This window comes from Prosopis cineraria, unplaced genomic scaffold, assembly GCF_029017545.1.
Source record: "Prosopis cineraria cultivar Desert tree isolate PC_DT_omini unplaced genomic scaffold, ASM2901754v1 PC10, whole genome shotgun sequence".
Lineage (NCBI taxonomy): Eukaryota > Viridiplantae > Streptophyta > Magnoliopsida > Fabales > Fabaceae > Prosopis > Prosopis cineraria.
This window is the reverse complement of record NW_026555341.1, coordinates 14,643,807-14,657,638: the sequence shown is the minus strand read 5'-3', so window position 1 is coordinate 14,657,638 and position 13,832 is coordinate 14,643,807. Positions and strand designations below refer to the sequence as shown.

Genomic DNA, 13,832 nt, shown 5'->3' with positions numbered 1-13,832 from the left:
CAGCCAACAAATTTGAGGCCAAAATAATTTTTTTTAGTGAATAGCATTTCCATAGTAAAATTCTTAAAATTAAATCAACCAACTCTAATGATGGTGTCAACTAATTAAAAATAATTTCACAAAAAATTATAAGCCTGTAAGTCATAATCATAATTATAAAGTAAGAGTAAATTAAAAATAATTTATGTTATCTACTTAAAGAAAATAATTTACTCACATATAACTCAAAGTAGTAAAGTTTGCTAGCCAAAATTATGTAAATTTTAAAAACACATATTAATCAACATTTAAAATTTGAGAAACTCAACAAAACAGGTTACAAATGTGGACACACAGTCCACGAAGGTAAATAACCAAACGCGGCTTATGCCATGAAAACAAACATGGACACACAATCCACGAGAGTAAATAACCAAATGCGGCTTAAGCCATGAAATCAAACGCGGGCATAAAGCCCACGGATACCAAACATGAGAATAAAACTCACGAAACAAACCAACTAGCGTTTAACCACAGCGTGCCACAGGCTAACGGAACTACCGTTAACAGCAATGTTCTCTTTAGAGCCCTCTTAAAATCATGTTTCAAACATGCGAGAAAAATAATTATTACTGTAATAAAATTACCATTCTCAATGCCAAACTCGCATGAATTATTTCAATTCTCAAAATTTACAAAAATCATACTTAATTGCTAATATACCAAACTTGTAGTAATTAAATAGCCAATACATTTCAAAGCTTAACAACCATACGTGAATGCTTTCATCAATCTTGAAATATACCCTTTTAAAAATAAATAAATGCACATATCATAACTCATTTGTCCTTCATTAGTATTTCATAATTTTCAATATTAATGTAATTTATAAGAATAAAATATTTCAATTAAAAATTATTAAAATAAATTAAATGAAATACTATTCACTTACTTATTGAAGTTTCAAATTCTCAAAATATTCCTTGCCTTTAATTCTGGCTAGGGTCCCGTTCTTCCTCACATCCTTGACTCACCACAACAAAAAAACAAGGATGAAGAAATTGAAATAACCGACTGAACAAGGGAGATATAATCTAAACATTGTCACCATGCATAGCAATAGAAGAAGCCTGATTCCACAGCACCAATACAAGCTTATAAACAACAGCTCTACTCTAGTTTTGATGCTTTGTGATTTCTCAGCCCAAAAACACAAGAACAAAAACAGCACACAGAGAGGATGCAAAAGCAGAGCACAAAGCTTAGCACAGAGCTCGTGTTGAGCTGGGAAAGAAGACTCGTGAAAAAAAACCTTCTAGCCTTAACAATTTGGTCCTTTATTCCGTCCACATCTCAAATGTGAATGACGCAAGGAAAGCAACAGATCGAGAAGGAGAGGGAAAAAAACAGAGTCCTCATGCATAAAGGAGTGTTTGAATGTCATTAAGCAATGGGAGCCTTCTCCGTTGCCGGGTGATAGCCAAGAGTAAAAAAGGGAGAGATGGCCAGTTATGATAGAAGGTTGGAGAGCAATATTGAATACTCTCTTCTGTGTGTGTGTGTGTAAATGTATCGACTGGATAAGGAAGAAGTAAAAGAGAATTTATCAAATGAGGAAGAAGGCATTATGATAATTTTCATATAGGCTAAAACCAATAGAAATAAAATTCCTCTTTGTGCTCTAGAGATTTCAAACTTTAGACTTTTTACATATGGGCTTATATAATAACCACTACGCCAAGTCTTCTTCTTGCTGCATATATTCTCAAAAATTAATATTATTACTATTAAAACACCAACCTTATATCGTTATTTGTATTATATTTATATATATATATATATATATATTTTGGGTATAACAATCTCATAATATAAGTTTATTATTTTGTAAATTAAAATTCATAACTTATGTCTTTTTATTATTCTTATAAATAAATTTTTTTTAAGGGTCCCACATTCATTTTTTTATTATTTATTAAAGTATTGTTTATCTACACCAATACCATATCATTATACTTTTTCCTAATATTTTTTCCACCAATTTTCTTTTTTCGACTCTCTCTTTTTTTATTTTTATTTTTGACCATAAATAAAAATGGGCCCCATTATTACTGTTCAAAAACTTTACAATTGTTAAAAATGTAAGGAACAATTCATCTATATTTGTTATTTGGTGTAAATCAGAATCCATAACATGTCTCTTTTTTAATCTTATAAATTAATTTTTTTTAGTTTATTAAGAGTCCCACATTCAATTTTTCTATTGTTTATTAAAGTATTGTTTATTTACATACCAATACTATATCATAATACTTTCTTCCTAATATTTTTCCCACCAATTTTATTTTTCCTCTCTCTCTCCTCTCTACCTTAAATAAAAATAGGCCCCATTACAAAAACTTTATAATTATTGAAAATATAAGGAACAAATCATCTTATAATATAAATGTTACTTTGCGTAAATTTAAACTCATAGCATATGCCTTTTTATTATTTCATAAATTAATTTTTTTTAATTGTATTAAGGGTTCTATTTTTTAATTATTTTTTAAACTATTGTTTATCTACATACCAATGCCATATCATTATATTTTTTTTCCTAATATTTTTCTCACCAATTTTCTTTGTCCACTCTCTTTGTTTTTTTCCCTTTTCTTTTTTGGCCATAAATAAAAAATGGCTCCATTATTAACATTTAAAAACTGTAGTTATATAGTAACAATTATTATACTTTATAATATAAGTGATGATTTTTAAAAATCTACCTCTATCTCAAATTATAAAATATTTTTAAAAGAAATTCAGCATTTTAAAATATAAGATATTTTAGCAAAAATAAAATTTTACTAATGATATTTTTTAATATTACATTTCTTATATATTCTCTCTTTAATATTATTTAACAAATAGAGTATTAACTGTATGATTTTTTAAAAGCTTTTATTTTTTTATAATTTATCTAGAAGTGTTTTATAATTAGGATGGAAGGAGTACCATATACAAATTCTAGAAGGCATGAAAAATAAAAAAAACGGCATAACAAAATTTTAAAAATGCAAAGAACAGTTGGATGCATGGTTAAAGTTGATCCAACGGTAATTAGTCAGGGTTATAGGTTAAATTGGTATGATAAAAAAAATAATACCCTTTCCTGATCACAATATAAGTATTAGTTTTATAATTTATAGTATAAATCATTATTAACTAATTTACATTTCTAAAAAATTGGTTTAAATCTTAATTTCCTAAAAACTTTCCCATCTTTTCAATTATACTATTGAGTAAAATAAATATAACATTTGACTTATTTAACACATTCTCATTAATTACTAGAATATAATATAATAAAATATGTGTATAATTGAAAAAATATATAAAACCTGTCTAATATCTTATATTTTAGATTATGTTGAGCTTCTAAAAAATGTCTTATATTGCATTTCTTTTAGTCCAAAATATAAGGATTTTTTTCCAACTAATCTTGATTCAAAACATAACTAGCTTAGTACTTAAAAAAAATCATTTTACCTCTTAGATTTATTAACCTAAATTCTCTTTTTTTTTTTATTGTTCATAGGTTTATTAACCTCAAATCTCGTATCTAAAAATTTATGACATTCTTTTCACTTGTTATAAATTGAAACCAAAGGTAAAAGAAAAAAAAATACTTCCTCCACTTAAAAAATATAAGATATTTTTTAAGAAATTGGATGTTCAAAAAATGTAAGGTATTTTTAGTCTTTCGAGATATAATTATTGCCTTTTTTTTAAGAGCGCTTATATTGATAATAACTTTATATTTAATGTAAACTATTTAATAGGAATAAATATATAAAGATATAGTTAGTTAAAAAAATATAACTATTTTATTGAAGAGTAAGATTTAATTAAAAAATATTTTATATTTTTAAACGGAGAGAGTAATGTATATTTATTTTTATTGACACGCATATTATTATTAAAAGCTGCTTCTAAAAGAATGCTGCAATTTAATCGTACTAGTGTATGAAGGGAGTGGCTTAGAATTAAGCAACTATTTTTTTTATAAAAGAATGATGTAATTTTGTTTTGAAAAAATATTATCTACGGATCCTTGAAAAGCTTTTATAGCCAAGAAAGATCTTAAAAATAAAAAATCTCACCGCATTTCTAAATATCTATGTGAAAAAAGCCTAATTACTCTTGAAATTTTATGGATGAATAAACAAACATATATTCCGGTTTTGACAAGTAATAACAACCCATTTAAAATTAATGAGTTGTAAAAAAATGATAGAACATCTAATCATATAAGTGTTAGTTTTGTATAAATAAACATTTATTCAAATTTTAACAAGTAGCCTCATGTTAGTAACCACAATCTATTCAAAATTAATGAGTGATCATAATTGATAACATAGGTATATTTGTTAATCCTTTATAAATAAGCGTCGATTTAAGTTTTAATTTATAACTATATATAATTAAAATCAACCTATTTAAAATTAAAAAGTGATTATAAATGATAATACATGTTTAATTATATAAGTATTGATTTTATATAAACAATCATCAGTTTAGGTTTTAACAACTAATATATGAAATTAAATAACATCCCATTAAATTATTAAAGATAATTAAATATGTTCTTATAAAATTTTATTTTCACAAAGGTAGCAAGGAGGGCAGGCTCAGATTTTTAAGATGTCTCTGACATATAAAACTTGACAGCGCTTTTGTTTTTGACTTTTTGCGGCCAAAGAAATTGCAACAACTTGAAGTCCAAGTTTCTCGAGTGTCCTGCTAAGCCATTGGTTACACATAAGTGTCGAGGCAAATTTCCCCTTCTGGTACGCATGGCCCCATGGCTGAACAAGAAGCGTTGTATCAGAACCGTTGATAATGGCAGCAGAGATGCAATTATATTTGAAACACTTTCAAATCTATCGATTTCTCTCCTAACAGCGTAAAGCACGGAGAATCTGAAATTGCTTTCTCTTCTATAAAATCTCCTCAACATTCGAGAAGCACTGTCTTCCCTCTCAACAAAGCAATACAGATTCGTCACTCAGGAATGTCGTATTTAATAAGAATAAATATAAAAAAATATAATTAATTTAAAAATAAGTAATTATTTTATTAAGGAATAAAATTTAATTAAAAATATTTTATATTTTTAAACAGAGAGAGTATTTTTTTAATATTTTTCCACCAACTTTCTTTCTTCCACTCTCTTTTTTATTCCTTTTCTTTTTAATCATAAATAGAAATAATTCTCATTATTACTGTTCAAAAAACTGTTATACTGTAACAATTATCATACCAATTTCTTTTTCCCATACTCTATTTTTTTTACCATAAACAAAAGAAAAATGATAATAAAATTTTTTAAAATTATATAAATGATAATTTGATCTCTCAAAATATAATAATTTTACTGAAGTTTTCAGAAATTTTTCTATCATTAATAAATTTATCTAGATGATCAAATTACCTTTGCAGCAATATCAAAAATTTGACATACGAAGTTGAGATCTTCTATTATATTGTTACGAATATAAAAAATAAAGTTATAATTATTTAAACAAAACATGTGATCATCACTTGTTATTTTTAACGCTTATAACAATATTAAAAATTTAACATACAAACTTGTAATTTGTTGTTAGATTGTTGCGAATATAAAAAAAAATTGTTATTATTTAGACAAAACTCGCAATCATCATTTGTTATTTTTAACACTTGTAACAATATTAAGAATTTGACATGTAAAGTTGTAATTTATTATTACATTATTGTGAATATAAGAAAAAAATTATGATTATTTAAACAAAATTTGTGATTATTTTATTTTCAACAAGAGCAATTTGATCATTTATATAAATTTATTAATGACAAAAAAATTTCTAAAAGCTATAAGGAAATTATGGTATTTGAGAAATCAAATTATAATTTATATAACTTAAAAAATTATTATTATTATTTTTCCTAAATAAAAATGGTGCCCATTATTAATGCTCAAAAAACTTTACAATCATAAAAAATGTAAGGAACAAATCATCTCATAATATAAATTTGTTATTTTGTATAAATTAAAATTCGTAACATATGTCTTGTTATTGTTCTTATAAATAATTTTTTTTATTAAGGGTCCCACATTCAATTTTTTTTATTTATTAAAGTATTGTTTATCTCCATGCCAATACCATATCATTATACTTTTTCCTTATATTTTTCCCACCAATTTTCTTTTTTCGACTCTCTCTTTTTTTTATTTTTATTTTTTACCAGAAAAAATGGGCCCCATTATTACTGTTCAAAAACTTTACAATTATTAAAAATGTAAGGAACAATTCATCTATATTTGTTATTTTGTGTAAATTAGAATTCATAACATATGTCTCTTTTTTAATCTTATAGATTAATTTTTTATTTTTATTAAGAGTCCGCATTCAATTTTTTATTGTTTATTAAAGTATTGTTTATTACGTACCAATACTATATCATTATACTTCTTCCTAATATTTTTCCCACCAATTTTCTTTTTCCACTCTCTCTCTCTCTCTCTCTCTCTCTCTCTCTTTCTCTCTACCATAAACAAAAATAGGCTCCATTACAAAAACTTTATAATTATTGAAAATATAAGGAACAAATCATCTTATAATATAAATTTTTATTTTGTGTAAATTTAAACTCATAACATATGCCTTTTTATTATTCTCATAAATTAATTTCTTTAATTGTATTAAGGGTTTTATATTCAATTTTTTAAACTATTGTTTATCTACATACCAATGCCATATCATTATTTTTTTTCCTAATATTTTCCCACCAATTTTCTTTGTCCACTCTCTCTGTTTTTTTTCCTTTTCTTTTTTATCATAAATAAAAATGGCTCCATTATTACAGTTTAAAAACTGTAGTTAAATAGTAAAAATTATTATACTTTATAATATAAGTGATGATTTTAAAAAATCTATCTCTGTTTAAATTATAAAATATTTTTTAAAAAAATTTAATATTCTAAAATATAAGATACTTTGATAAAAAAATAAAATTTTATTAATGATATTTTTTTTAATAATATCCTTTCTTGATCACAATATAAGTATTAGTTTCATAATTTATAATATAATTATTATTAACTAATTTATATTTTTAAAAAAATTGGTTATAAAAAATTGGTTACAATTGATTCAAGTTTTAACTTGTAACCATATATAATTAAAATCAATCTATTTAAAATTAGCAAGTGATTATAAATAATAGTACATATTTAATTATATAAGTATTGGTTTCTTATAAACAATCATCAATTTAGGTTTTAACAACTAATATATGAGATTAATAATATCCCATTAAATTATTAAAGATAATTAAATATGTTCTTGTAGTATTTTATTTTCACATAGGTGGCAAGGAGGGCCGCTCAGATTTTTAAGATCTCTCTGACATATAAAAACTTGACAGCGCTTTTGTTTTTGACTTTTTGTGGCCAAAGAAATTACACCAACTTGAAGTCCAAGTTTCTTAAGTGTCCTGCTTAGTCATTTGTTAAACATCAGTCTCGAGGCAAATTTTCCCTTCTCGTACGTTTGGCCGCATGAGTCCATGACTGAACAAGAAGCGTCGTGTCACAACCGTTGATAATGGTAGCAGAGATGCAATTACATTTCAAATCTATCGATTTCTCTCCTAATAGCGTAAAGCACAGAGAATCTGAAATTGCTTTCTCTTCTATAAAATCTCCTCAACATTCGAGAAGCACTCTCCTTCCCTCTCTACAAAGCAATATAGATTCGTTGCTCAGAGATGTCACCGGACGGCGAGGTGGTTTCTTCGACTCCAGGAGCATTCAGGCTCCGGTGGGACGTCTTCCTGAGCTTTAGAGGTGCGGATACTCGTCGTTGCTTTACCAAACCCCTCTTCAACGCCCTCCAATCTCGCGACGTTCGGGTTTTCCTCGACGACGTTGGATTGGATCGCGGTGACCAGATAGCACCGAGTCTGCTGGAAGCCATCGATGACTCGGCCGCTTCGATCATCATCTTCTCCCCTAGATATGCTTCTTCTCATTGGTGTTTGGAGGAGCTTGCCAAGATTTGGGACTGCGGTAGACTGATTCTGCCAGTGTTCTTCAACGTCGACCCGAGTCAAGTGCGAAAACAAGAGGGTCCATTCAGAAAATATTTCAAGAAACACGAAGCCAAGAGGAGCAAAGAAGAGGTTAGCAGATGGAGGGAAGCTATGAAGAAAATAGGTGGAATTGCTGGCTTCCCTTTCCGGCATCCCAGGTAGTTTCATCTATTTACAATTACATTGCAACTACCTACCATTCTCTGTTTTCGCTATTCTGTGTTTACTGAGTGATTTACTGTATTTACTGTTATAGTGGAAATAAAGAAGACCTAATTCAACTTATAGTGGCAAGGATTCTGAGAGAACTGAGTAATGCTCCGGTGGGTGTTGCTGAATTTACCGTTGGACTCGATGCTCGAATTGAAGAATTGTTGGAGTTGTTAGACATGAGATCCAACGGCATAAGAGTATTGGGATTGTATGGGATGGGTGGGGTTGGTAAGACAACCCTTGCAAAAGCTCTTTTTAACAGACTTGTTGTGCATTTTGAGCATCGCAGCTTCATTTCAAGTGTTAGAGAAGTTTCATCCAAAGATGGAGGTTTAATTTCTCTTAGAAACAGAATTATCAGTGACATTTCCTCTCAAGTAGTGGTTGGTGACAACATTCCTGCTTTCAGAAGAATCGTTGATGAATATCCAGGTCTAATAATCCTGGATGATGTGGATGATGTGAAGCAGCTCGATACTCTAATAGTCAAAAGAGAATGGTTCCATGAAGGAAGCCGCATAGTAGTCACCTCAAGGAATACACAAGCTTGGCCTGAGCGTCATGTTAATGTTTTGTACGAGGTTCATGTATTGGGTGAGCCTGAGTCGCTAGAACTATTCAGTTACCATGCAATGAGGAGAAATGAACCTGCGGACAAAAATCTTTTGAAATTGTCGAAGGAAATAGTTTCTTTAACAGGAAGATTGCCTTTGGCTCTGGAAGTGTTTGGTTCAATGTTATTTGGTAAGAGAAGGGAAAAGGAATGGGTTGATGCTGTGGAGAAACTGAAGCAGACTCGACCTGGGAATCTCCAGGAAGTGTTGAAGATCAGTTATGAGGGGTTAGATGAACAAGAGAAATCCATCTTCCTCGACATTGCTTGTTTGTTCGTCCAGATGAGTATGAAGCGAGAAGATGTGATTGATATATTGAGAGGTTGTGGATTTAGGGGAGAGATAGCAATCACAGATCTCACAGAGAAGTGTTTGATCAAAATCAGAGAGGACGAAACGATTTGGATGCATGATCAAATTAGAGACATGGGAAGGCAAATCGTTGTGGATGAAAACCTTGTCGATCCCGGCATGCGTAGCAGATTGTGGGATCGGTCTGAAATTCTAGCTGTTTTGAGGAATTTTAAGGTAAGGATCCTGGACAAGATCTCTTAGTTTGAAGATAAATTCCTTTTGCATGTCTGTATGAGCCGAAGTGCTTCGCCACTCCATTATCATCCTTGTTAAGGCAGGAAACTTAATTGATTTTCCGGTTATTAAATGGCTTTTTGTAAGATTATAATAACATTATAATTTGATTCTTAAAAAAAAAAAAATTTAACCGCTGCGTATATAATTAATTATGCTTTAAAATAAATGGGTGTTTATGTAGATAACTACACTATTCTGTTGCTGAGTTTTTCCAAAAGAATTTGAAGTTAAATGGTGATAGTTGTTTGTACGTTTCGGTAAAATAAAAGAATGCATGTCCTCGCGTTCCTTGTCTTTTGCGGGCAGGAGGAGTGACTAAGACAAACAAAAGAAAAGACAGAATTTTATAAGGCAGCCATGTCAGATTATTTAATCATATTGCAACTATCTTAATCAGATTTGGTTCAATAAAATACTACAATGTCGTAATACGTTCTCAAATTGCATGCTGTGCATATATCAGACCAATGGAAAATCTTGACATGCATTAAATATTATATATAATGTCTGACATGCATTTCACACAAGTGCCTCAGATTTTTGGTGTTAGCGATTTTTATAGCTTCTTCTCCACTCCTCTGATAACAATACCAATTCCTTATATATGTTGTTAAATATTTGGCTGCTTTCGATACCGTAGGGAACGAGGAGTATTCAAGGCATGGTCCTAGACTTAGAGGAAAGATCTACTAAAGATCATAAGGATGAAGTAATTTCTGGGAAACACCTTCAATGGGGTTTGAGTTTTGCAAATGCTCGAGCATTCCTTAAGCAGTTGAACGAGAAATATTTTCAACGAGTTGAGATAGACGGAGAGGCTGTAGTGCTTCAAACCAAGTCCTTCGAAACAATGGTGAACTTGGTGCTGCTTCAGATCAATAATGTGAGATTGGAAGGGAAGTTCAAATCTTTCCCTCCAGAATTGAAGTGGTTACAATGGAAAGGATGCCCTTTAAAATTCATGCCTTCTGATTTTTTGCTCCGAGAATTGGCTGTCCTTGATCTCTCACGCGGCAAGATTGAGAATTTGTGGAATCGGGGAGGCTACAAGGTTTGGTTCATGCTTCAATTCTCAAGTTCATTATCCTGATTATATTGGTTATAAATTTAACGATCAGCAATACAGGGGCCATGATATTATTACGGACACCTTAACGGGTCACATTTTAAAAAAATTGAAACTTAAAAAGGATTATCAAAGTGAGAAGGGTACAAATCCTTGCATTCAAATTATTCATGCAAAATAAACTCCTGTGTAGTTTATAGATATGTTGTTTTATATGATGACGTCTCAAGTTTAAATTTGTGTGAAATACTTTTGAAAGAGTCACCTCTAATTAGTAATTAGGACTCGACCTGGTTTAGATTTAGATTAGTCAAAGTCTAATGTAGTTTCAGATATCAGATGGTTTGCAAAAAAATTTAGGACCAACAAAAAATATAAAAAATTAGAAGATGTTGCTTTTAGTATAAAGAACATGCTAAGCGTAATTTTTTTATATTCTCGCAATAGTTCCCCCCCCCCTAAAAAAAAGTTGTCTAATATTGTTTTGCAAGAAAACATGATATAAAATACTCTAAGAACGTTATTTAAAATTTTCTTCGAACTTCTCATTTTCTTTTTCTGTGGTCGACTATGTTCATTACGAATCAAACTTAATTCTCTTTTTTCCTTTATTTTACCGCGTGACGCGGGTTAAATCTGACATGCAAATCAGTGAGCCACAACTAAGATACTATATCAATTCTATAATATCATAACAACATATTACGTTGGCTTGCAGGTGCCAGAGAACATGATGGTCATGAACATGTCCCACTGCTACAACCTAGAAACGCTTCCTGATCTCTCTGGGTGTCGACGTTTAGAGAAGATTGTTCTCGAGAACTGCTTTAACCTGAGAAGGATTCATGAATCAATTAGCAATTTGACTACACTTCGTCATTTGAATCTGACTCTTTGCAGGGAACTTGCTGAGTTACCCAAGGATGTATCTGGGCTGAAAAATTTGGAGACCCTCTGTCTCTCATACTGCTTCAAGTTGAAATCGTTACCAGAAAACTTGACCAACTTGAAATCACTGAGAAAACTTCTTGCTGATCGCACGGCTTTGGCAGAGCTGCCCGAGACTATTTTTCACCTTGAGAAACTTGAAATTCTTATTTAAATGGTTGCCAGAACTTAAAAAGGCTACCCGACAACATCGGACTCTTGTGTTCTCTGCAAGAGCTGTCTCTTGACCAATCTGGATTAGAAGAACTACCCAACTCTGTAGGGCGTTTAAAAAACCTTGAGAAGCTCAGTTTGATGCATTGTGAATCTCTCACTAGGATTCCTGATTCTATCGGAAATCTCGTATCACTTTCAAAGCTTTGGCTTTTTGGTAGTGCTATTGGAGAGCTTCCTTCTTCGGTTGGATCATTGTCTTATCTGAAAGAACTATCAGTAGGAAACTGTAAGTTTCTGAATAAATTGCCTGAGTCCATTAAGTCTATGGTTTCCATTGTTGAGCTTCAGCTAGATGGGGCAGTGATCACAGATTTGCCAGGTGAGATTGGAAATATGACATTACTCAAAAAGCTTGAAATGAGGAATTGCCAGATGAGATATCTACCTAAATCGGTTGGCAACCTCACAGCTCTTACAACCTGGAACATTTTCAATGGTAACATTGTAGAACTACCAGAGTCCATCGGAAAGCTTGAAAATCTAGTCCATTTAAGGTTGGACCGATGCAGAATGCTCAGAAGGCTTCCTAATTCTATAGGACATTTGAAGTCCTTGTACCATCTTCGGATGGAGGAAACGGGTCTGACAGAATTACCTGAAAGCTTTGGTGAGCTTACGAGCTTAAGGACTTTGAAAATGGCCAAGAAGTCTGAAGATAACTTGCTTCAGGATTCTACTGAAATCTCATCTTTTTTCTGCAAAATGATATTTCTGAATGATCTAGATGCTCGAGGTTGGAAAATATCTGGGTCAATTCCTGATGATTTTGAGAAGTTATCGTGTTTGGAGACTTTGAATCTAAGCCAAAACAAATTTCACAGCCTTCCTTCCAGTTTGGCGGGTCTTTCCGTTCTCAGGGAACTCTTTCTTCAGAACTGCACAGAGCTGGTTTCTCTCCCTGCTCTTCCCTCGAGCTTGACAAAACTGGATGCTGCAAACTGTTGTTCCTTACAAAGCATTCATGACCTTTCAAATTTAAAAAGTTTAAAGGATCTGAACCTCGCAAACTGTATAAAATTGGTGGATATTCCTGGCCTTGAACGGTTGGAGTCTCTGAAGTGGTTGTACTTGGGTGGATGCATTGCATGCTCTTCCACAATCCGCAAGAGATTTTCCAAGGTTCATTCTTTCCCTCTCTTTCCCCCTCCCATCATCAATGAATAAATAAATGAAGATGAAAAATATGGATACATTCATGTTTATTTTAGGGATAAATCAGATTAATTTGTGATTCATCAAATTTTTTTTTTCGTACTAGTCAATTGACTTCTTGCATGATGACAGGTTACACTGAGGAATTTAATAAATTTGAGCATGCCAGGAACAAGATTACCCAAATGGTTTTCAGGGCAAACTGTAAGCTTTTCAAAGCCCAAAAACCGTGAACTAACAGGTGTAATTATAGGCATCATTCTTTCAATCAACCATGATATACCTGAAGCGCGAGATTTTCCTGGGGTAGTGGATATCAAACTAGATGTCCTTAAACTTGGCAAAAATATATGTACTACAGGATTGGACTTGCGTGGGTTGCCAACAACGAATGAAGAACACATACACCTTTGCAGGTTCCCAGATTACCATCATCTCATGCCCTTCTTGCGAGATGGTGACACATTTAGTGTGAATCGGTTAAACCCGCCTATGAATAAGGGTTTAGAGTTGAAAAAATGTGGGTTTCATTTGATCTTCGAAGGGGATGACGATTATAGTGGGGATGAAGAAACTTTGGACAGAAGCTTACAATCTGTGTCAGAAAAATTGGCTGAGTTTTTCAACACTTGTGAAGAAGGAAGCTCTGAAGATGGAATTGAGAGTGAAGATGATGAGTGCCAGGAGCAATTGGAGACACAAGAAATGAGGGAAGAGAAAATCTCATCATCCATTCCCTGCAAGTCCAATGTTCTCTATTATATTATTAGACTGTTTCTTTTCTTGTTGATCTTGCTGCTAGTAAGATTTGCCTTCGGCTATGATGTTAGAAGAGCCTTCGGGATCTGAAAACCCATCATGTATATACTGGATATAAAAGCATGGCACTGTCAAATCGTCTTGTATATATCCCAGGTCTAAACCCAAAAAAAAAAAAA

General features: G+C 31.3%; 1 pseudogene; it reads left to right on the top strand.

Annotated features, from left to right (window-relative positions):
* Positions 1 to 7,527: 7,527 nt before the first annotated feature.
* Positions 7,528 to 13,790, top strand: LOC129323224 (disease resistance protein RUN1-like; annotated as a pseudogene).
* Positions 13,791 to 13,832: the final 42 nt, after the last annotated feature.